The sequence below is a fragment of the Ornithorhynchus anatinus genome, chromosome 3 (genome assembly GCF_004115215.2).
Source record: "Ornithorhynchus anatinus isolate Pmale09 chromosome 3, mOrnAna1.pri.v4, whole genome shotgun sequence".
Lineage (NCBI taxonomy): Eukaryota > Metazoa > Chordata > Mammalia > Monotremata > Ornithorhynchidae > Ornithorhynchus > Ornithorhynchus anatinus.
This window is the reverse complement of record NC_041730.1, coordinates 119,790,377-119,814,264: the sequence shown is the minus strand read 5'-3', so window position 1 is coordinate 119,814,264 and position 23,888 is coordinate 119,790,377. Positions and strand designations below refer to the sequence as shown.

The 23,888-nt window shown below is 41.2% G+C and overlaps 1 protein-coding gene across 2 annotated transcripts in view; it reads left to right on the top strand.

Annotated features, from left to right (window-relative positions):
• ADK (adenosine kinase) overlaps positions 1-23,888 on the top strand; it is a 505,307-nt gene that overhangs the window by 356,891 nt on the left and 124,528 nt on the right. The gene's annotated exons all lie outside the window — the stretch shown is intronic.

Genomic DNA, 23,888 nt, shown 5'->3' with positions numbered 1-23,888 from the left:
GGAGAAAGCCCGATGATATGAAATGGGTGAAGAAAATGTTGTTGGAGAAAGCCTCCCAGAGGAGATGAGGTTTCAAAAGGACTTCAGTATAGATGAGTGCTATAGTCTGGGGTATTTGAAGGGAAAGGGAGTTTCAGGGAGGAGAAAGAGTATGAATAAGGGATTGAAGATAAGAGGGACGAGAATGTGGCACCGGGAATAATGAAGAGTGGGAGCTGGGATTAGTAAAAGGTGGAGGCTAATGAAGTGCTTTAAAACTGCTGCACTTTCTGCTTGATGAGGAAACATTGCACATTTTTGAAGAAAGGGGAAACGTGCAGCCTGAGGGACATCCCCCCTCTCCCCTCCACACAGCACTTATGGTATAGAACTGTAATTTAATTTATTTATATTAATGTCTGTTTACTCATATTGATATCTGTCTCCCCAACTCCCCAGATTGTGAGCTCGTTGTGGGCAGCGATTGTCTCTCCTTATTACTGTATTGTACTTTCCCAAGTGCTTAGTACATTGTTTTGCATGCAGCAAGCGCTCAATAAATACTGTTGAATGAATAAATGACTAGATGGGGAAAGACTGGAATCAGGGAGACCTGGGCTGGATATAAAGTGACAAATATGCAGTAGGAAAAGGATGAAATGAAAACCAATACACTTATTGCTTTGATGACTGATAAGGGACACTCACAAAGGAGAGGGATTTCTCCACCTTTAAGGTCTAAGCTCCTTGTGGACAGGGAACATGTCTAACAACACTGTTAGATTGCAGTCTCCCAAGCGCTTAATTCAGTGTTCTGGACACAGTAAGCGCTTAAATACAACTGCTTGATTAGTCAACAAATACATTATGATGGAAGTGACTCTCTAGAGGGGCTTTGAAGGTGGGCTAGCCTGTCACCCGGGTGTAGTTAACCTGAACACAAGGGGAAATTGTAAATTGGGTGAAAAGACAGAGCTAAAGACACAGATTTGGAAGTCATTGACTCAAAAGGAGCTGAAACCTTGTGAGGGGAAATATTCCCTGAGAGTTTGAGAAAAACCAGAAGAACAGTGGATGCAGAGCTCTCTCAGTTAAAAGGTGAAGATGGAATAAAGACTCAGCAAAGTAAATTGAGGAAAGTTCAAAGAGCTAGAAAAAGCAGCAGGAGAATACTGTAGTGCTTAAACCAGGGTTGGAGAGAGATTCTAGGAAGGAGGGAGGAGTCAGTAGTTCTAAAGGCAGCCGAGAAGCCAGGGAAGATTAGGACCCAGTAGAACTCATGAGGAGGGTATGAAAGACTTGGACTACACTTCCACTAAAGTGAAAAGAATGAAATCTAGATTGCAGTGGGTAGAGAAAAGAGTTTAGAAGTGAAGGTGGACTCGGTCACCCACTCAAGGAGTCTAGACAGGATAGGGAGGAGTAGAAGTAATAGTATTTACTGAGCTCCCACTGGTGCCATCACGGAATTAAGGAGTAGGAAGGTTAGAGCACGTGTCCTACCTTTTTGTAGTGTGAGGAGACTTGGTCTTGTTTGGAGACTGGCGGTGAGAGTGAAAGGTTGAAGATATAGGATTGTAGGAGCAAGTATCAGCGTGGCTCAGTGGAAAGAGCCTGGGCTAGGGAGTCAGAGGTAATGTGTTCGAATCCCGGCTCTGCCACTTGTCAGCTGTGTGATGTGGGCAAGTCACTTAACTTCTCTGTGCCTCAGTTACCTCATCTGTAAAATGGGGATGAAGACTGTGAGCCTCATGTGAGACAACCTGATTACCCTGTAACTACCCCAGCTCTTAGAACAGTGCTCTGCACATAGTAAGCACTTAACAAATACTAACATTATTATTATCATTATTATTTTTAAAGGAAAAGGTGTCCATGGGTTCCAAAGGATGGAGGGATTTGATTTTAAGAATAGATCTTCTCGTGCTGAGGAAAAAAATCGAGGTGATGAAAATGCTCCTTGGGGAAATTTCAGTCATTCATTCAATCATATTTATTGAGCGCTTACTGTCTGCAGAGCATTATACTAAGCTCTTGGAAAGTATAATTCGGCAACAGAGACAATTCCTACCCAACAACGTGCGCACAGTCTAGAAAGAGGAGACAGACAACTAAACAAAACAAGTAGACAGGCAGTTTTCATCTGATAACTTCTGTCTGATCAATGTGCTGTCTTGGCAGGGCGTTAGCCCCGAGGTCTCACTCCCATGCAGTCCAAATCTTTGTGCTTTCTCCCTTTTCCCCTGTAGAAATGGTCTAGGGAGAAATAGAAATCAATGGCCTTTATTCATGTGTTAGTGTAGCTGATAAATACATTGGTTTTTGATGTACCATTGCACTTAAAATTTGCTTCATTTGGAGTTGTTTTCCATCAATCCATCAAATTTATTGAGCCATTACTTTGTGTAGAGTACTTTACAAAGTGCTTGTGAGAGTACAGTGGAATAGTTGGTAAGCATATTCCCTACCCACAAGGAGTTTACAGTTCTTGTTAATTTGTCAGCTTTAATTCTCCAGTAATTAAGCCCTTCCCATAACAACCCTGTAGATAATAATAATAATAATCTTGGTATTTGTTAAGCGCTTACTATGTGCAGAGCACTGTTCTAAGCGCAGGGGTAGATACAGGGTAATCAGGTTGTAAGGTCCTTGTAGGAAGGGAACTTGTCTACCAAATCGGTTGTATTGTACCCTCCCAAGTGCTTAATACCATGCTCTGCACATAGTAAGCACTGAGTAAATATTACTGATTGATCCTCTGTTGTTGGTTTGACCAAGGCAAGCAGTTTTAGGTACCTTTCCCATTCCCTTCCATGTTCAGGATTATATTCCTAAAATGGAATATTTTGTAATATTAATGAATGGATGCTGCCTCCTTAAGTACCAAGAAACCAGTATCAGAGGATATCCTACTGTAATGTGGCCAGGAATTGGCCATAATGAGATTTGCCTTTGCTCGGGAATGCTTTCAAGCAGATCGTTGTTAATAGCTTTGTATAGGGAACCAATTTTAAGTGTTTAATGTTCACTCTTACCATGTTTGCTGAGAAACACGACCGTGCTAATGCTAATGAACATATACAGTGTCTCTGATACCAAACAGTGCAAACTTTTTCTCACTCTGGGCAAGATCATCTAACTTTTCGTGCAATTGAAATCATATTGTTTTCTACAACTCCTTGAGTTTTTTGAAGAATGAGCACAGTATTCTGTCATATCACTTCACCTTTACATCCTAGAGTTTAAAGTGACAATTTTAAAGAATTTACAAGTTCAGGAACAGCTAATGGGTTAAACTATTAGGTGGTTCTCACCTCATTATGCTTGTCATTCTAGTCCTAAAAAGGATCATAACCCCCCTCAATCAATTCATCACTCAATCTGTGGTATTTATGGAATGCTTACCAGTGTGCAGAGCACTTGGAAAAGTGCAATACAACAGAGTTGGTAAGCACATTCCCTGCCCACAACGAGCTTACAGTCTAGAGGGATAGACAGACATGACTACAAATAATTTACAGACATGTACACAAGTGCTGTGGGGCTGAGGGTGGGGTGAATATTCAAAGGCTTAAAAAGTACAGATTCATTCATTCAATCCTATTTATTGAGCACTTACTGTGTGCAGAGCACTGTACTAAGCACTTGGAAAGTACAATTCAGCAACAAAGAGACAATCTCTGCCTACAACAGGCTCCAAGTGCAGAGGAGAGGGAGTCAGGGAAAGGAAAGCTTAATTGAGGAAGACCTCTTGGATGAGAGGTGACCTCCATCTCGACATCACACAGAAACTCCTTACCATTGGCTTAAAGCACTCGATCATCTTCCCTCCTCCTACCTTACCTCTCTGATCTCCTACTGCAACCCAGCCTGCATTCTTCCTTCCTCTAATGTCAACCTACTCATCTGATCTTGATGTCGTCTGTCTTGCCAATGACCCCCTGCCCATGTCCTGTCTGTGACCTGGAACTTCCTCCCCCTTCATAGCCAACAGAACTCTCACCACCTCCTTGTCTTATGCCATCGAATCATTTCTGACCCATATCGACACCATGGACACATCTCTCCCAGAACACCCCACTCTCCATCTGCAATTGTTCCGATATTGTATCCATAGAGTTTTCTTGGTAAAAATCTGAAAGTGGTTTATCACTGACTCCTTTCACTCAGTCAACTTGAGTCTCCACCCTCGACACTCTTCCATGCCATTGCTGCCCAGCATGGGTGAGTTTTGACTTGTAGCAGATTGCCTTCCACTTGTTAGCTACTGGCCAAACTAGGAATGGAATGAGTATGCTTCTGTTTGACTCTCCTTCCCATAGCCGAAATTGGTAGAGTACTGGAGACCCTCCAGGTGCGACCCTGAGAGGGGCACCACCACTTAAACCTGTTTAAAATCACATCTCCTCCCAGAGGCCTTCCCTGACTTAGTCTTCATTTTCTCCTCTCCTACTCCCTTCTGCATTGCTCTTACATTTGGATTTTCACTCTTTATTCACCCCCACCCTTGAGTCATTAATATAGGGCCTCCTCCATGCTTTTGATTGTGTACTAAAAGCACAAACACATGAAAACTCGAAGGTGTTTTGAACCACTTCAGAATTAGTGAAGTGTATTGTGGCACTTAGCATGAAAACATCGAGGTCACATCTAGCCACATTTGGCAATACCCTACCCAGGTAGATATAATAACAGCATTATTAAGAGCTTACTGTGTTCCAAGCAGTTTGCTAAACACTGAGATAGATACAAGATCATCATATTGGACACAGTCTTTGTTCCACATGAGACGTTCAAATGAGGAAACTGGGGCACAGAGAAGCCAAAGGTACACCCAGCAAGCAATTGCCAGAGCCAGGACTAATAACTGGATTTGTTAAGCTTTTATTCTGTGCCAAGTATTGGGTTGGATATCAATCAGTTATATTTATTGAGCACTTACTGTGTGCAGAGCACTGTAATAGCTTTGGAGAATACAGTATAACAGAGTTGGTAGATAAGTTTCCTGCCCACAACGAGTTTACAGTCTAGAGGGTTAGATATAAAATAACGAGGTTTTATACAGTCCCTGTCCCATATGGGGCTCACAGTTTAAGGGGGAAGGAGAACAGGTATTTAATTTCCATTTTTCAGATGAAGAAACAGGCACAGAAAAGTTAAGTGACTTGTCCATGATCACACAGCAAGGAAGTGGTGGAGTTGGGGATTAGAACTCAGGTCTTCTCTGTCCCATGCCCATGTTCTTTCCAATCAGTCCATCGCATTTTTGAACACTTACAGCTGTATGCAGAGCACTGTACTAAGCACTTGGGAGAGTAGTATAATAGAGTTGATAAACACGTTTTCTGCTCACAGGGAGCTTACAGTCTAAATGGGGAGACAGACATTAATATAAATAAATAAATTACAGATATGAGCACAAGTGCTGTGGGACTGAGGGAGAGGTAAAAAAAAGGGAGTAAATCCAGGTGTGAGGGCGATGAAGAAGGGAGTGGGAGAAGAAGAAATAGGGGCCTAGTCAGGGAAGGGCACTTGGAGGAGATGTGCCTTCAGTAAGGCTTTGATATGAAGAGGGAGGACATTCCAGGCCAGTGGCAGGATGTGGGCAGTAAGATCATTGATCGAGGTACAGTGAGTAGGTTAGCATTAGAGGAGTGAAGTGGGAGAGCAGCGAGGTAAGGTAGGATGAAGCAGTTGAATGCTGAGTAGGAATCAAGGCAGCACATTGCCAAATGAAACAGGGAACAGCTTTAAAGATTCAAAGTCAAATCAATAATAATAATTACGGTATTTGCCAAGTGCTTACTATGTGTCAGGCACTGTTCTAAGCATAGGGGTGGATACAAACAAGTCAGGTTGGACATAGTCCCTGTCCCACATAATAATAACAATGTTGGTATTTGTTAAACGCTTACTGTGTGCGAAGCACTGTTCTAAGCACTGGGGTAGATAGAAGCTAATCAGGTTATCCCACGTGGGGCTCACAGTCTTCATCCCTATTTTACAGATGAGGGAACTGAGTCACAGAGAAGTGAAGTTATGGTATTGATGCCTGTCTACTTGTTTTGTTTTGTTGTCTGTCTTCCCCTTCTAGACTGTGAGCCCCTTGTTGTATAGGGGTTGTCTCTATATGTTGCTGAATTGTTCTTTCCAAGCGCTTAGTATAGTGCTCTGCACACAGTAAACGCTCAATAAATATGATTGAATGAATGAAAGGACTTGCCCGAGGTCACACAGCTAAGTGGCAGAGCCGGAATTAGAACCCAAGACCTCTGACTCCCAAGCCCAGGGTCTTTCCACTAAGCCATGCAGAAACCCATGGGGCTCACAGTCCCAATCTCCATTTTACAGATGAGGTAATTGAGACCCAGAGTAGTGAAGTGACTAGCCCAAGGTCACACATCAGACAAGTCTGGAGCTGGGATTAGAACCCATGTCCTTCTAACTCCCAGGCCCTTGCTGTATCCACTAGGCTAATATATCTTCTTGAAGACTGCAACTTGGCACTTATATGGAATCAAGATTAAGACCAGCTTGAGGTTTTATTGAGCACCCACTCTGGGCAGAGCATTGTATTGTTCTCTTGGGAAGGTACAAAATAACTGAGTTCTAAGTACATTCCCACTTTGACAATGGTCGTGCAGCTTGAGTGCAGCTTGAGTTTGCCATAGGCCCTATGTCCAGTTTCTTAGAGTCACTCTATCAGTTCCACATTTAGCCTCTCATGACAAGAAAGAATCACAAACAGTGAGGTCCCGGAAGTTAGTCCACCAGCACCGAAGCAATGCTCACTGTGTTATATCTTCACTCAGCGGAACGTGTGTGGCAAATGGACAACAGCGGGATACCCTAACAGCCGCTGTATAGGGAGCTGAAATGAGGCAGAAAAGCATTTTAACGATGCAATTAAGCAAAACCTCAAACAATGGTATAGCCTGAAACAGTTGGGAGACACTAGGAGACAAATCAACCCCGTGTTCGGCAATTCAAAATGGGGTGAATCTTAGAGGCTTCGAGAAGTTTGTGAGACACAGCGGAAGAAACGAAATTAACATTAGGCACCGTGGGTGGCAAATGCAGCGAAGAACCATCTTCATATGGCAGCAGCAACGAAAGGATTGTAGGTTGCATACTCATCTGGCCAGGCATGTTCTCAAACACGGTGGTCAAAAAAGTAGCATTTCCTTCAGACTAGTTTATTTATATTAATGTCTGTCTCCACTTCTTGACTGTAAGCTAACTGAGGTAGGGAATGTGTCTGTTAATCATTATATTGTACTCTCCCAAGTACCTAGTACAGTGCTCTGCACACAGTAAGCACTCAATAAATACGATTGAATGAATGATTGAATGAGCTATGTAAATTTGAGCCGTTAGCGCAAGGACATCTTAAAGCAAAGTGTCAAGGCAGATAAGACATTATATCATTCATTTAGTCTCTCAACTCAGTGAATCTTTAAGAGCAAGTAAAATCTAGTTTTCATTAGGATGGGGGACCACGTCCTTATTTTCTCTGGAATAGAAGAATCATTTTATTCTCTGAAAATGCCAATTCCTGTGATTCTGCTTTTCCTGATTAGTAAGTACATTTGTAAATATCTCTTGCTTTCTGCTTTCATAAGCCTCACTGTAGTGCTCAAAGTGAACGTGTATCCATTTTAGGAAACACAAAAATGAGCACTTTCCAACCAGGACTACTTCAGTGATCGATTGGGAAGGGTTTGGTAGGCTATTCAGATTCCAATTCTGAAAATAGCAGTACATTAGCCTCCCAGGTAAAAAAATTTGAAATCCTGCTTTCCTAAAAGGAAAGACAATTGCCTGATTGTAAAATGGCATTTTGTACTTATGAAAAAGTGCATTTAAGTTGCGATGGGTTTGTTCCACGTTATGGTAGCAGGTACAGAAGTAAACTAGAAACCTCTTTAAATGTGTTATTATAATTTGGATATTTCTATGAATTCTGATACAATATTTTATCCTAAGTGCCAACCACTGAACTGAACTCCCTTATGACAATACAAGATATTCAGCATACTGGCAATCATGTATCCATTGTTGATACCAGGTTACAATTGTTGAGCAGTTATTATCCAGCAATACATGATTTGAGAATTAGATGATTCTCATCAGTTTTCATTTCAATTAATTTTAAAAGTTTTTTTTTTTATTAGTTCCATTTTCTAAATGGTTTTTAGCAGAAATACCTATTGAGGTACCATAATCACTTCATAATTAACCGGCCTGGATTAAACACCCTCAATTTAGCCTCAGGATGCTTAACTCTCAAATAAGGTCAATTATCTCATGATAACTGCTTTTGTCACAGCTACTGCTTAATTACGCTGCCAAAGTTCACCTTAGAATGAAGTCTTTAAAACTTTGAATGATAAAATCTGATTAGAAATTGGGCAGAGGAATGAAAATTTGAAGAATTACATTTAACTGGAGAGCGATGTGATGGGGAAATCTGTTCTTCCAGCTTAGATGCTGAGTCCCGGCTCCACCACTTGTCTGCTGTGTGTCCTCGGACAAGTCACTTCATTTCTCTCTGCCTCAGTTACCTCATCTGTAAATTTGGAATTAAGATTGTGAGCCCCATGTGCGAGAGGGACTATGTCTGACTGGATTTGCTCGTATCCATCCCGTTGCTTAGTGCAGTGCCTGGCACATAGTAAGTGCTTAACAAATACCATGTTATTATTTTTATTATTATTATAAATCAGATCAGTCCTAACTATTAAGTTGTCATTCAATTGCAAGATTTGGTTTCCAGCAAACTACTTGCCCCAGTGGAATAGTAGCTAGAAAAGTCAAGAGAAGTGCAAACCTGTTTCCCAGAACCCTTCACTCCTCCCGCCCCCTCCCCGGCAAAACCCAAATTCATAAGTCAGCAGCGCTGCTTGGGAAAGCTGAAAGACTCTTCTTCCATGAGCGATGGTGTAATTTTTGGCCCATTTGCCAAAAATTTGCCTTTTATATGAAGAAACTAATTACAGGGCAATGATTCAGAATTCTGCAATTACATTGGGTGCAACTACATGCTCTCACTGGGACAAGAAGAAAGAAGGATAGTTGAAAGATTTTTACATTTGGGAAAGCAATAAGGGCATTAATAATAGTTCTCAGGTTATGTAGCTTGAGCTTTAATGAGTAGGTGTAAGTGTCTACAAATATAAAACAATCCTATATAATCTTAATTGGACTTAATAGGCATTCTAAAGTAGTGTAGTTTGCTGCTTCATATTAAAGTGCTTGCAAATTTTACAGAGTATTAAATGATAATCTTGGGGTAAGATTTTGCAAAATTTCCTAGAGGTACTGATGAAAATCTGTCTAATATGGGTTTATCCTTTCCATCGTGTTTTATATTTCTGCCTATTTTAGTAGCCATAAATTCCCTTTTTGTTATTATTGCTTTTATGGTATTTAAGTGCTTACTATGTGCCAAACACTGTTCAGAACACTGGGATAGATACAAGATCATCAGGTTGGACTCGGTCCTTGTCCCACATGGGCCTCACTCAGAGAACTGGTATTTTACTCCCCATTTTACAATTGAGGAACCTGAGACACAGAGAAGTTGGGATTTGCCCAAGGTCACACAGCAACCAGCAGGCATTAGATCCCAGATTCTCTGACTCCCTCCCAGGCCTGTCTCTTTCCAGGAAGCCATGCTGCTTCTTTTCATTGACAAGGAAAGGGGAAAATAAATTAATCTAAAAACAGTGAGAGTGCCTACATTGTTTTTATATTGAACTTTGTTTCATCGGTTATATGTATTTTTTTAGGGAGTGGGGAGGCTTTTATCATTATCAATAGTATTTATTGAGTGCTTACACTGTACTAAGTGCTTGGGAGAATATAGTGCAACAGAGTTGGTTGACACATTCCCTGCCCACAATGAATTCCCTGTCCACAATGAGCGTATAAGTCTAAAGTGGTATGAAGATATGTATTTTTTATAATATTTTATCCTTAAAAGCAAGTTTGTAGTGAAAATCAGGTAAAATGCCTTTCAATTCAGGGGCAGTCACTAGTAATTCCCTGAGTAACCTTTGGAAGTTTATATTGTTTCAGAAATTACCTGTACTGTCTTTCAAATAAAATATGACACTTGTACATTTGACATGGAAAGAAGTGCAGTCCAATCTATATTCATTATGATGGTAGAATGTGGGTCTGTAAAACATATGCCTACGTGCCGATTCAGGTTATCCTCTTTTGGTTTAGTTGATTTGCTAGGACTCCTAGAGTATCTCTAGTGTCACCTTGTTTATTATATTGGCTTCTTGAGGTCAGGTGGAAGGTCTGTTAGAACTATTGAGGGCCTGCGAAGGATGAGAGCTGGCAAGGGCTGACTTGCTTTAAAAAAAACCAAAAATTTCCATCTTTCTTTTCATATCTAGTTATTTCCAGGGCAGTCAGTTAGTCGTCACTTAGTGTGTGCAGAGCACTGTACTAAGCCCTGGGGAGAGTACAGTGTAACAGACATATTCCTTGCCCACAACAAGCTTACAGTCTAGTGTGACAGTACTTCCCTGACCAGTCGTTGAAGCGACAGCCTCTTGGGTCAGTAGGACAGGGACACATCTTTACTTTCCTGTGACTAGGCTACCACTAGTGGAACATGTTTGGGGAGAATGCAGATTCTAACCTTATAAGTATCTTTGGGCTAAAAATGGCTTCCCAGGAATGGTAGATGTCTTCTGTACTGAGGTCTGAATCTTTTTGTTCAGTTTTTCTGTTTTACTATAAGAAAAAACAGCTTCATTGTTCAGATATAAGGTTGTTTTAAGATCAGTTACAGGAAAAAAATTACTTAAAAGATGCATTGTCACAGGGGAAAAATATATAATGGCCAGAAACTATCATATGTTCCCTTTGCAAAATCTTTGTGCTTATTTTCTGAGTGATATTAAAATTTCAATTATGGGAAGGCTAAGATATCATAATATTCTTGCTAAATTCACAGAATCAGTTTTCTCCTCAGGGCCTGACTATCTGATAAATTGTACTCAACTGAAAAATGAGGCTCAATATAGCATAAGGGAGGCTTTTAATGGCAGTGGCTTGTTGTAAAGATGTGTTGTGGAGAGGATTCAGAAACAGCCGAAGGCTATTTTAGCTGAGCATCCTGACTCTCTTCTCTTCCTCCCTCTGACTCACCTTTCTCTCTCTCCCTCCCACCCCTTTTCTCCATGAACTGCACTGGGTTTCTGAAGATGAAATGAATTTAAATCATTTTTCAACCTAACATTCGTCACTGGTAAAAGCCCTGTGATTTGAAATGATCTGAATCACTGTGGAGTTACTCATACCTTTCACAACAATATCGTTCTATGTGATTCATTCTGTTCCAATTAATCTTCTTATTTATCTACATTGTCTCAGCTGCTGTAGTACAAATCCTTGTGCAATTATTCATTCAGAAGTAATCATTTTAATGTAGTTTGCCTAATTTATTGCACATGAAAAAGGAAAGCATAAGCTAATATTTAGGCTTAAATTTATTATTGCTTTGGCCACAAATGTCCCTCTCTCCCTTTAGGCTGTAAGGTCCTTGTGACTTGGATCGCACCTGATGATTTTTTTTTTAATGGTGCTTGTCAAACATTGTGTGTCAAGCACTATTCTAAACCAGAAACCTGGTTTAGATACAAATCAGTCAGGTCAGACACAGTCCCTGTCCCACATAGGACTCACAGTCTAACCTCTATTATATTGTACTTTCCCAAGTGCTTAGTACAGTGTTCTGCACACAGTAAGTGCTCAATAAATATGATTGATTGATTGATCATTGGAGGAAATAGGTATACTTTTATGAAAATCAGAATTGTAGTCTATACATTTTAATGTGATTTTAAAGGGGTGGTGGCTTAGAATTTAGGTATGCAAATCTAGCTCTTGGAAACTATTCTGTGTAATCCCACTTATTGATCTGTAACAAACTTCCATTTTTGTGCTTTGGTCCATTGTAATCTTCCAAGTGTTTAGTAAAGTGCTCTGCCACTGTTAAGCAAGCTCTCAATATTGATTGATTGAACACTTACCGAGCCAAAAACACTATGCTAAGGAAGTTTGCAAATAGTGGGAGCAGGAGGAAGAACACGGCTATGACAGGTGGTAGTAAAAATATGTCAGGGCAAAATGGCTGAATAAATAACTGAATGTACAAATATAAAAATAAATATGCATACGTCCATAAATGCTGAAGACAAGAATAAACTATCTAATGGTTCTGGGTGGCTGTTGGGTTTAGGTGACTAATCGAGGAAGGCTTCCTGGCAAAGAGAGGGATTTTTAGGGTGGCTATGAGGTTTAGGGGAGCTGAAGTCTGGGTCTTTGGAAGGGGAGGAAGTTTCATACTGGGCTGACTGGAAAATGGCACGGTTGTGGGCTTGTGAGATAGGGAGCAGGGGAGTTGCCAAGAGCGATGGGAAGGTCTGGGGGCGGGGAGGGTTCGAGAAGGAAGACGAGGAGTTCACTTTTGGACATGTTGAGTTTGAAGTGCTGGTGGGCCATCCAAAGGGGTCACCCCAAGGTGACCTAAGACCCAGGGGAACTGAGAGGATAAATATTAGGAGAGAAGTCTCGATTGGACTGGTAGATTTCAGAGTCATCTGTCATCTATCTAGAGAGGTAGCAGCTGCAGTCAAGTGAGCAGCTGAGCCTTTCAAATGAGTGTAGATCATGAAGAATAAGGGACCGTGAAAAGAACTTTGTGGAATGCCCACATTTATGGAAGTCTAGGTGCAAGAGGAGCTAACAAATGAGACTGAAAAGTAGCAGTCAGCACATGGATGACCCAGGTGAGTACAATGGCAGCAAAACCTAGGTCTGAAAATGTTTAAAGTAGGAGGGAATGGTCCACGTGGTAGTGAATGGCCGAGGGGTCAAGGAGGGTGAGAAAAGATTAGAACATATTGGACTTGGTTATGAGAAGGTTATTGGAGAGTGCCGTCTCAGTGGACGGAAGCAGGTAAAAACATGATCACAGTGGGTCAAGGAGAAATTGGGTGGAGAGGAAATGAAGGCAATGGGCATATACAACCTTTTCTAATAAGCAAAGTGAGTTCAAAGCAAAATTCAACTGCTGTTTATAAGGCACTATAAAAATTTACTATGCCTCCCAAAGTTGAAAACTGCAGAAAATAAGATGAATTGAGATCAGATGCTACTCCTTTTCCTTCCTTCCGTTTATCTAGAAGCACAGTGACAGCTCTGATGCGGGAACTGCCTGTTGATCATTTATTAAGATGCTGACCCCAAAAACATTTAATCATTAAACAACTGAATAATGGAATCGGAAGGCACCTTGAAAGATCATCTTGTAGAGCCCCTGCCTTCAAGCAGGGGAATGATTAGACCATCAAGGGCAGATGGTTGTCTGTTCTTTTCAGAGAATTCTTCAGAGATTGAGATTCCACGACTTCCATTGGTAGCCTGTTCCAGGGTTTTATCACCCTGACAAATGTGATTTTACCATTATATCTAATCAAAATCGATTCTGGTTTAATTGAGGTCCATTTCCTCTTGTTTAAATCCCCTATAGGCAAAAAGAATATCAGGTCAGCATCCTCTTCATGAAGCCCTTCTATTTGCTGACAGTTTTCAAATAATCCCTTAGTCTTTCTCTTGTGCTTGCTATAGAACCCATATTCCTTTCACTTTTCTTCAAAGGACCCGTTTTGTATGCCTTTAATTATTTTTGTCACTTTTCTCTCTAGTCATTCTCCAGTTTCTCTGCCTTTTAAACTGCAGTGACTAGAAGAAGAAAGAATATTCTAATAGGGATCTGATCAATGCAGAGTAAAATTGGCTTTCTTCCTTGCACTTGCATGCTTTACACCTGTCCGCTTTTTTAAATAATGGTACATATTGTTGACTTCCATTGACTCTGTGATCAGCCATGACCCTTATTCCCCCTCACCACCAACCTCTTTTTCTGATGTTCCCATGGGAGTTTCCCAACCTAAATTTTTGGTACCTGTTTTTCAGAGAAGCATCATGGTGTAGTGGATAGGGCATGGGCCTGGGAGTCAGAAGGTCATGGGTTCTAATACCGGCTCTGCTCTTGCCTGCTGTGTGACCTTGGTCAAGTCACTTAATTTTTCTGTGCTTCAGTTACCTCATCTGTGAAAAATGGGGATTAAGATTGTGAGCCCAATGTAGGACAGGAACTTTTATCTACTCCTGTGCTTAGAAAAGAGCTTGTCACATAGTAAGTGCTTAACAAGTACCATAATTATCATTATATTTATTATTCATTCATTCAGTAGTATTTATTGAGCGCTTACTATGTGCAGAGCACTGTACTAAGCGCTTGGAATGTACAAATCGGCAACAGATAGAGACAGTCCCTGCCCATTGAGGGCTTACAGTCTAATTGGGAGAGACAGACAAAAACAATAGCGATATTATCTCTAAGTTTGTACTGTGGTATATGTCCCTAGGAAATTGAAATCTGTATTTTCAAAGCCCATTTGTCAAGATCATTTCAAATTTTACTAGCCTTTATGAATCACTTTTTTTGAATTTATCCAAACTCCTCTTAAACTTGCTGGTGTTTTGGGCATGAATAACTCTCTGTGACAGTGAAGTCCATATACTTACCACCCCTATGGAAGTAGCATTTCTTTTTGTTTGTTTTAGACCTACCATCTCCAAGTTTAAATGATTCTGACTGTTGAACAACCCGTTGTATTTATTGAGTGCTTCATGTGTGCAGAGCACTGTACTAAGCACTTGGGAGAATACAAGAGAGTTGGTAGGCATGTTCCCTTACCAAAATGAGCTTATGGTCTAAGAGGGGAGACTGACATTAATATAAATAAATAAATTACAGGTTTCTACATAAGCCCTGTGGGGTTGAGGGCAGGTTAAATAAAGGGTATAAAGTCAAGTGATGATGATGATGGCATTTTTAACGCATATTATGTGTCAAGCTTACTATGTGTAAGCGCTGGGGTGGATTCAAGATAATCAGGTTGGTCACAGGCCCAGGCCCTCATGGGGCTCACAGTCTTACAGACAAAGTAACTGAGACACAGAGAAGTCAAGTGATTTGCCCAAGTCAGGGCAACACAGAAGCAAAATGGGAAAAGAGGACATGAGGGCTCTCCTCTCTTGGAAGAAATGTACTTTTAATAAGATTTTGAAGGTGGGGAGAGCGATAGTCTGTCACTATGGGTTTGGTGGGTAATAATCCCATGCCCTTTATTTATTTTGCAAATTTCTATCATGCCCTAATACAGTCTTCACCTTTCCAGACTGAAAAGTCCAAATCTTTCAAGCATATCGTCTTTTAGAAGTTTCTTCACCCCCGTGATTATTTTGCTTGTCCTTCTCCTTATTTCTCTAGCTCTACTATGTCTTTCCTAAAATGCAGTTTCCAGAGCTGTTCTTAGTTATCTAAGTTATCCACATGCAGAATAACCACTGATTTATTACAGTGGCAAAATTTTGCCCAACATTTGGTATTTCCAATTTGCTTTTGCTACATATTGATCCAATGGCTTTAAAGAATAATATGGTTGACTCTCCAAGACCTCTTTCTCGCATTGTGACTGACTGCGCAAAGCAGTCAACATGGAATTGAAATTTGGATTATTTTTACCTTGATGCACTATCTTGTTTTAGTTCACAGGGGAGCTCATCTGCCATTTTTCTGCCAGGCCTGCTTTTATGAGATCTTCCTGTAGTTTATTAGCATCTTCATGGTATTTCACCACCTGAATGAACTAAATTCCACTTCTAGAGTTTTCTGTGCACTTCTTCTCCTGTTACAATCTCCTTACCTTTGGAAGCAGATGCTATAACTGCCAAGATCTTCCTAGTGGATCATATTTAACTTTTTTCATGAAGAGAGAAGTGGTGATGGGGGCCTGACCACCTCTTCATTTTCTCAGTTTTCCCTTTCTTTTGGGGAGAAGACAAGAAGCAGTGGGCTCTGATGAAGCAGCGGACCTGGGTTCTAGTCCTAGCTCTATCATTGTGTGACCTCGATCACTAAGCATTATAGGGCTTCATTCCATCATAAATAAAATGGGGATATAAAATATCCAGCTCTCCCGACCTCAGGTATTTTGAGAGACAAAACAAGAAGTGCAATGTGAAAGAAATTTGGAAAAATGCCAATGCTTCTGTGCTTACAATATTGTTTGGCATTATTATTTTCTCTGGCCCTCCTCTTTTACCTAATATAATTGAAAACTTTTTATAATTTCAGGCAAAGTACATTTCCATTTGGACTTCATCTCTTCTAATCTCATCCCCACATAATCATCTTCTCTATGTGACCTGACCCCTGTGAATTTTTAGAAGCTTTCTTATTGGCCCTTCTGTTTATTAACAATAATAAAAATAACAATAATTCAGGTATTGGTTGAGCACTGCCGGGCCAGTGTTGAGTGTGCCAGGCACGGTACAAAGCTCTGAAGTGGATACAAGCAAATCGGGGTGGACACAGTCCCTGTCACACATAGGGCTCACAGTCCTATTTTACAGATGAGGTAATTGAGGCACAGAGAAGTGAAGTGACTCACCCAATATCACATAGCAGACAAGCAGCAGAGCCGGGATTAGAACCCATGACCTTCTGATTCCCAGGTCCATGCTCTACCCACTAGGCCATGCCGCTTTAGCCAACTTAGCATCTTGTTCCTCTTTTTCTTTGTATGCACTGGTTCAGCTTATTCCTGTGAATGATAGAACTGCCTTTGAGCTAGAGCCATCTGTGTTTCAGATGATTATCCACCCAGACATCTGGCCCAGGCTACCTTTTCAATCTATAGCACTGCCACCTCAGCGCTGCTGATTCAAATGAGAAATTTAAAGAAATTACAAAACGGATCATTTCATTGCACCTTTAAGATGCAAAAAGGCTAAAATGTTTTATGAGCACTTATTAATTACATGCCAGGCATTGTTGTAAGCCCTGGAGTAGATACAAGGTAGTCAGATTGGACACAGTTGCTGTCCCACATGGGTCTCACAGTCTTAATCCCCATTTTACTGATGAGGTAACTGAGGCCCAGAGAAGTGAAATGCCTTGCTCAAAGTCACACAGCAGACAAGTGGCGTAGCCGGGATTAGAACTCAGGTCCTTCTGATTCCTAGGCCATATTGCTCTGCTTAGATGTGAATAGGTTTTATCACTTCACCATTTAGATTCTGTCCTTTCTCATTAATGAGCTGACAAGACTTCTTTCTTTCTATGAACAAGGTGAAAAATAATAACATTCTCCTGAGCATGTCTCCCCATTCATTCAGTTGTATTTATTGAGCACTTACTAATGTGCAAAGCACTGTATTAAGGGCTTGGGAGAGTACAATATAGCTATAAACAGACACGTTCCCTGCCCACAACGAGCTTCCGCTTCAAATCCATCAGATCACTGCTCTCCTCAGCTTCCAGGCCCTTCTGAAATCACATCTTCAGAGGCCTTCCCCAATTAAGCTCCTGTTCCCATATTCTATCTCCCCATTGTCAACTGCCACTATGGCACTGTGCTCACCAGCATGTAGATATTCTCCTCTTCCTCCTCATCAGTTGCACTTAGGTTTCTATCTTCATATTTTATTGCTTCCCTTTCCTGTAATGTAAATCTCTCCATGTATATTCTAAGTTCGTTTAATAATAATAATGGTATTTGTTAAGTGCTTATTATGTGGCAGGCACCGTACTAAGCACTGGGGTGGATACAAGCAAGTAAGGTTGGACACGGTCCCTGTCCCACTTGGGACACATTCTCAATCTCCATTTGACAGATGAAGAAATTGGAAGCCTAGAGAAGTGAAGTGATTTGCCCGAGGTCACCCAGCAGATAAGTGGTGGAGCTGGGATTAGAGCCCAGGACCTTCTGAGTCCCAGGCCCGGGCTCTCTCCATTATGCCATGCTGGTTCTAAAAATAGGGCTTGTGTCTGCTAACTCTCTTGTACTCTCCCAAAAGCATAGTATAGTGCCCCTCACAGAATAATCAATCAATAGTATTTATTGTGGGCAGGGAACATATCTATCGACTCTGTTCTATTGTACTCTCCCAAATGATTAGTCCAGTGCTGTGCACATAGTAAGCGCTCAGTGGTATTTATTGACTGATTGAGTGCTTATCTTTGTGCAGAGCATTCTACTATGTACTGTGGGAGAGTACAGGACAACAGAGTTGGTGGCCATGTTGTCTAGGAGTAAGCACTCAATAGTACTTACTCTTAGGAATCGTCTATCATATTGTAGATTACATTTAGGGAATGTATTCTATTCCCTGAAAGTAAGCACTCAATAGATACTACTGATTGGTTATGAAGTATTTGCAAGTATATAAAGGGATTTCATCGGAAGGAATCTATCTACTTGTACTCCATGACCACTGATTATTTAACGTTATTAAATGGCTTAAATTAATGCAGGCAGGAATTTAGTTGGTTGGAAGGGAGAACTCTCAGGGTGATGAAATCCTCGATTGTGCTTTCAAGAGAGGTTAAAGAGTCACCTCCAAACTTGGGGATCCTTTAGAAAAAATGGAAAGTCATCGATCTTGGATCCTTCTGCCAAAAGGCAGAGGTGCGTCATTTCAACTTCACTTCCAGGACATACCTGGATTCCAACAAAAGATGAAACATGGAGTCTGTCTATGGGCTGTATACCTGACCTTTTAAATTTAAGCCCAACTGGAAATCTTGGTTCATTTTTATATCCTTTTATCTCAAAGACAGCCACCTTGCAGTGACATTAGTATTGCTACTTTAAAGTATGTCCCTTTTCCACATGTGGTAAATGATATTTTGCTTTTCAGAATCAGGGCATTAAGTCACAATTGATTTGTTAAGATCCTCCATCTTCCTAGGAATAAAATTCTGGTTGGACGGTAAATGCCATTTACTGTTTCTTTATTCAACCTTATTCTTAAATCTGAGCTTATCTTCTTGTGTGGATCGTAGAAGTGGCTCTCTTGGAGTACTGCTACATAAATCAGAGAACCGTAGACACCGCTACATAAATTAGCAGAACCATAGCTTACTGCAGAGAGTATTTGGACTGATACAGAATGGGACAGAAATGTATATTGGGCTACAGAGGGAAAATATTTAATTCAGGAGTACATTTTGCAGACATCCCTCTAAGTCACTTTTGAAACTAACAAATGAAAGAATTGGAAGATTTATAAGACCTACTTGGCTTTTTGAAAATGGGTGATTTTAGTGAGTTAATTGCCATTGTATGAGGCAGGATCTTGAGAATTCCACAAATAAATATTCCTATTCCCAACACTTCAGTTATTATTATACAGATTTGAATAAATCGAGTTATGTTCATTTTGCAAGTGGGAAGAGATTACACAGTAAAATGAAGATTATGTTCATGAAGAATCTTGATTGACACTCTACTTGTGTAGAAGCAGCATAGCCTAGTGAATAGAGCACTGGCTTGGGAGTTGGAAGGGCCTGGGTTCTAATTCCAGCTCTGCCACTTGTCTGCTGTGTGACCTTGGCAAAGTCATTTAACTTTTCTGTGCCTCAGTTACCTAATCTGTAAAACAGGGATTAATTCTGTGAACTCCGTGTCTGATATAGACTATGTCCAGACTTATTAGCTTGTATCTACTCCAGCACATAATACAGTGCCTGGCATATATAGTAAATGCTTACCAAACACCATTTTTTTTAAAGGTGTTTTGATATCTCACTGCATTCTATTCACATAGATGTGTATTGTTTAAAGAATGTACCATAATTCCCTAACATCATCCTATCCAAAATGTGGAGAACTGACTGTTCATGGGGTCCACTAATTTGGCTTACGGATTCCAGCTCTCCATCACCTACCTCATCTCCGTTCTCTCCTCCTACAGCCCAGCCCTCACACTCTGCTCCTCTGCTGCTGACCTCCTCACTGTGTCTCATTCCTGCGTGTCTGTCATCGACCCCTGGCCCACGTCCTACCTCTGGCCTGGAATGCCCTCCCTCCTCACATCTTCCAAACTAACTGTCTTCCCCCGCTCAAAGCCCTACTGAGAACTCACCTCCCCCAGGAGGCCTTCCCAGACTGAGCCCTCCCTTTCCCTCTGCTCCTCTTCCCCTCCCCATTGCCCCCACTCCTTCCCTCTGCTCTACCATCTTCCCCTCCCCAAAGCACTTGTATATATTTATACATATTTATTGCTCTATTTATTATATTAATGATGTGCATTTATCTATGGTTCTATTTATTTTGATGGTAGTGATGCCTGTCTTCTTGTTTTGTTTTGTTGTCTGTCTCCCCCTTCTAGTCTGTGAGCCCATTGTTGGGTAGGGATTGTCTTTATTTGCTACCAAATTGTACTGTCCAAGCGCTTAGAACAGTGTTTGCCCCACATAGAGCTCACAGTCTCCATCCCCATTTTACAGATGAGGGAACTGAGGCACAGAGAAGTGAAGTGACTTGCCCAAGGTAACACAGCAGACAAGTGGCGGGGCCAGGATTAGAACCCATGACCTTTTGACTCCCAGGCCCGTGCTCTATCCACTACGCCATGCTGCTTCCCATAGAATTTATTCATATTAATGTCTGTCTCTGCCTCTAGACTGTGAGCTCATTGTGGGCAGGAATGTGTCTGTTTATTGTTATATTGTATTCTTCCTAGCCCTTAGTACAGTGCTTTGCACATAGATAGCACTCAATAAATAAGACTGAATTGAATTGAATTATGAACATAATCCATAATGTATTAATTTATATCAATGTCTGTCTCCTCCTCTAGACTGCAGGCTCACTGTGGACAGGAAACATGTCTACCAACTCTGTTAGACTTTCTTAAGTGCTTAGTACAGTGCTCTGCCCACAGTAAGCACTCAGTAAATACAATTGATTGACTGATTGAGGACAAGTTTCCTAACATCTGAAGAAAGATTCTTATGAGCTGGAGAGAAAGTAACACTTATGGCAGATATAGTCCTTTTATCTGACCATGGAGTTGGCATCCAAGTTATATTAGGAAATCTTAAAGTAGTGCTTTGTTATTGTTGATTTCTCCCCAAGTCCAGGAGAAAAATGATTGAAGATCCATTTTGTCCCTGAATGAAGGCTTTGTCTTCTCTCCTTTTCAACTTTTCCTCACCAAATCCTTATCCTCCCTCATTTTTTTTAACCCTCAGTCACTTACATGTCAAAAGGTTTTTGAAGTAATTGGCGGCTTGAAGGCAGCTGTGTATGTGTCAAGCCCTAAGTGAACAGGAGTTCATTGCCCTCTGAATAAGGTGCTGTTACTGAAGAAGCTGGATCAGGATCCTCAGTTCCCTCCACCTGAGTGAAGATGACACATTTAGGCTCTTCAGCTGAAAGAATCCAGATCAGATGTTATTTGTGCAGTAACTGGAGTCAAGTTGTCTGAGTTTTGAGGAGAGCAGAGTAAAATGTCTGCCAGTCAAAGAGACCGAATTGTCGTTTCCCAGTCAAAACATAGATCAAACCATACTCTGAGAAGGTGTGTAATAGTAACAGGTGTTTCCTAAAAGGTAAGTTCTCTCAGTTCTGGGCCTTGCCAGTTTTCTGACTAATTACTAGTAAGAGTTCTTGATCTTAAAGGCCTTGTGTGCAGAGTACTGAAAATAGGCCCATTAAATCTTGTCATGCAGCTTTCATGTGGCTCAGCTATCATCGCTCAGCATGTCAGTCAGTCAGAGCCACCCTCCGGGCCTAGGTTCACTGACAAACGTAGAAGAGGATTTCCCGATTCTTGTGCCTTTGAGTGATGGGCTTGAGATGGGCGGGGGACATTAAACAAGCTAAGACCCTCTTTTTCCCATTCTGTTTTTATAACCTGAAGCCACTTTCAACAACAGAGAAATGTTTAAGTTTCAGTTGTGTGACAACATTACTGCAAAATCAGTACCTTCTCTGGGGTTATCCTGTCATAACAGCTGCAGTTCAGGCAGAGCATCTTCCCCACCCCTCTGTCAAGCTTCCTAAGGTTTCTAGAGTTCAAGGAGGGCAAGAGTTGGGGATTTTCCCCAGATGTACCACTCGCCAACCTGTTGGAAAGACCCCAGCACCTGTGAGTCAAGAGACCTGGGGTTCTCATCCCAGCTCTGTCACTGGCTTGCCGTGTGCTCTTGGGAAAGTCACATCACCTCTCTCTGAGCTTCAGTTTCTTCCTCTGTAAAATGGGGATAAAATACTGCTTCCCCCTACCTCTTGAGCTGTGAGCCTCAGGTTGGATCGGGTCTGGGTTTTATGTAATTACCCTGTCTCTACCCCAGCTCTTACACCCAGTAAGCACTGGGTAAATTTGGTAATTATTTTTTTCTCCCACTGGTCTTCAGAATGCCACCTCATTCACTTCCAACCCATCCAAACTGTAGGATCCTAACCTGCCAAATTCTGCTGCTTCTTAGGACACCAATCGGAGAGCAAAAAAGAACTGGGATCCCACTGATGTGCTGAAGGCACTTAGCGCTACCTCTCCAATTCAGCCACCCCAGAACAGTTACCTACCTAGAGTTTGAATGAATTAGGCCTGTCCAGAATGTAAGCAGTGTGTTATTGAAGATCTGGCTGTGTACCACGGCCATACTGCTGGGCCAGCTCTGAACTCTCAAATTCTACTTGCAAAGTACTGAAAAGATCGGTCCTTGTTCCCTGAGATCTGTGCTCAGTTTACAAGGCCCCAGAACATTGGGCAGAATCTTCCTCTCGGGCTAAGTTTAGATGGCTAATAATATAGGCCACTGCCAAGGTGAAATGATTTCTATACTCCTTTCAAGAAAATTCATGCATGTTTTGCTTCCAATATTCAGAGTGTCATATGAAGTACTTTGTGCTCTTAAGAAAGAAAAATACTCTGATGGGTAAGAATGGTTACTACTAACTGGAGCGGTAATGGAAATGAACCTGGAGATGGTGATGCAGAACTTGGGAAATGTCATACTGTGGATTACTTTTGCCCTGGGATGCTGGAAAACAGTTCAGGGCTCCATTTGCTATAATTTTGTGCCATTTACTTACTAGTCACAACAATTTTCTTGTATTTCTGTTTACTGTATCTGGGTCCATTCATTTACAACCCACGATTACAGCCCCATTTTCACCCCGATTCATTTTTGAAACATATTATTTTTTTCTGATTTGAATTCCACAAAGCCATATTCACAACACACCCAAGTTAGTGGCAAATGTAGCATAATTGTGATCAACAAGCATGAACGCAGCAGACCATTATTTATTACTTTTTTAAAAAATATGAGTCTCTGACCTTTTGTAATTTCTATTAATTGTAAATGAAGCCAGTTACCCATTCAGGTTCTTTAGTAAATTTTGGATTTATGAAAGAGGAGAGAAGAATTATTGCAGGATGAATGGGTTTCCTCGGCACCACTACTTTGTTCCAGTTATGTAAGCGATACTCATGCGTGCTGTATTCCTGGACTTTAGATTCAGCTTCATCAGCGTCATCAAGAAGTCAGTCCAGTCTGGTAGATTGTAAGCTCCTTCAGGGTAGGGGTCATATGAGAAGGAGCATGACATAATGGATGGAACACAGGCCTGTGAGTCAGAAGGTCCTGGGTTTTAATTCCAGTTCTGCCACTTGTCTTCTGTGTGACCTTGGACAAGTCACTTCACTTCTCTGGATCTTAGTTACCTCATCTGTGAAATGGGGATTGAGACTGTGAGCCCCTCAAGGGACAGGAACTGTGTCCAACCCAATTTGCTTGTATCCACCCCAGTACTTAATACAGTGCGTGGCACATAGTAACAAATACCAGCTCTGTACTCCATCGTACTATTCCAAGTGCTTAGTACTGTGTTCTGCACAAAGTAAGGCTTCAGTAAATTTAATTGATTCATTTATTCATTGAAAGGATCACTCTACTCTTTGCTCTCCATTTTTTCCATTTATCTTTGCTCACCGTGGTAAACTGTGCACCTTTT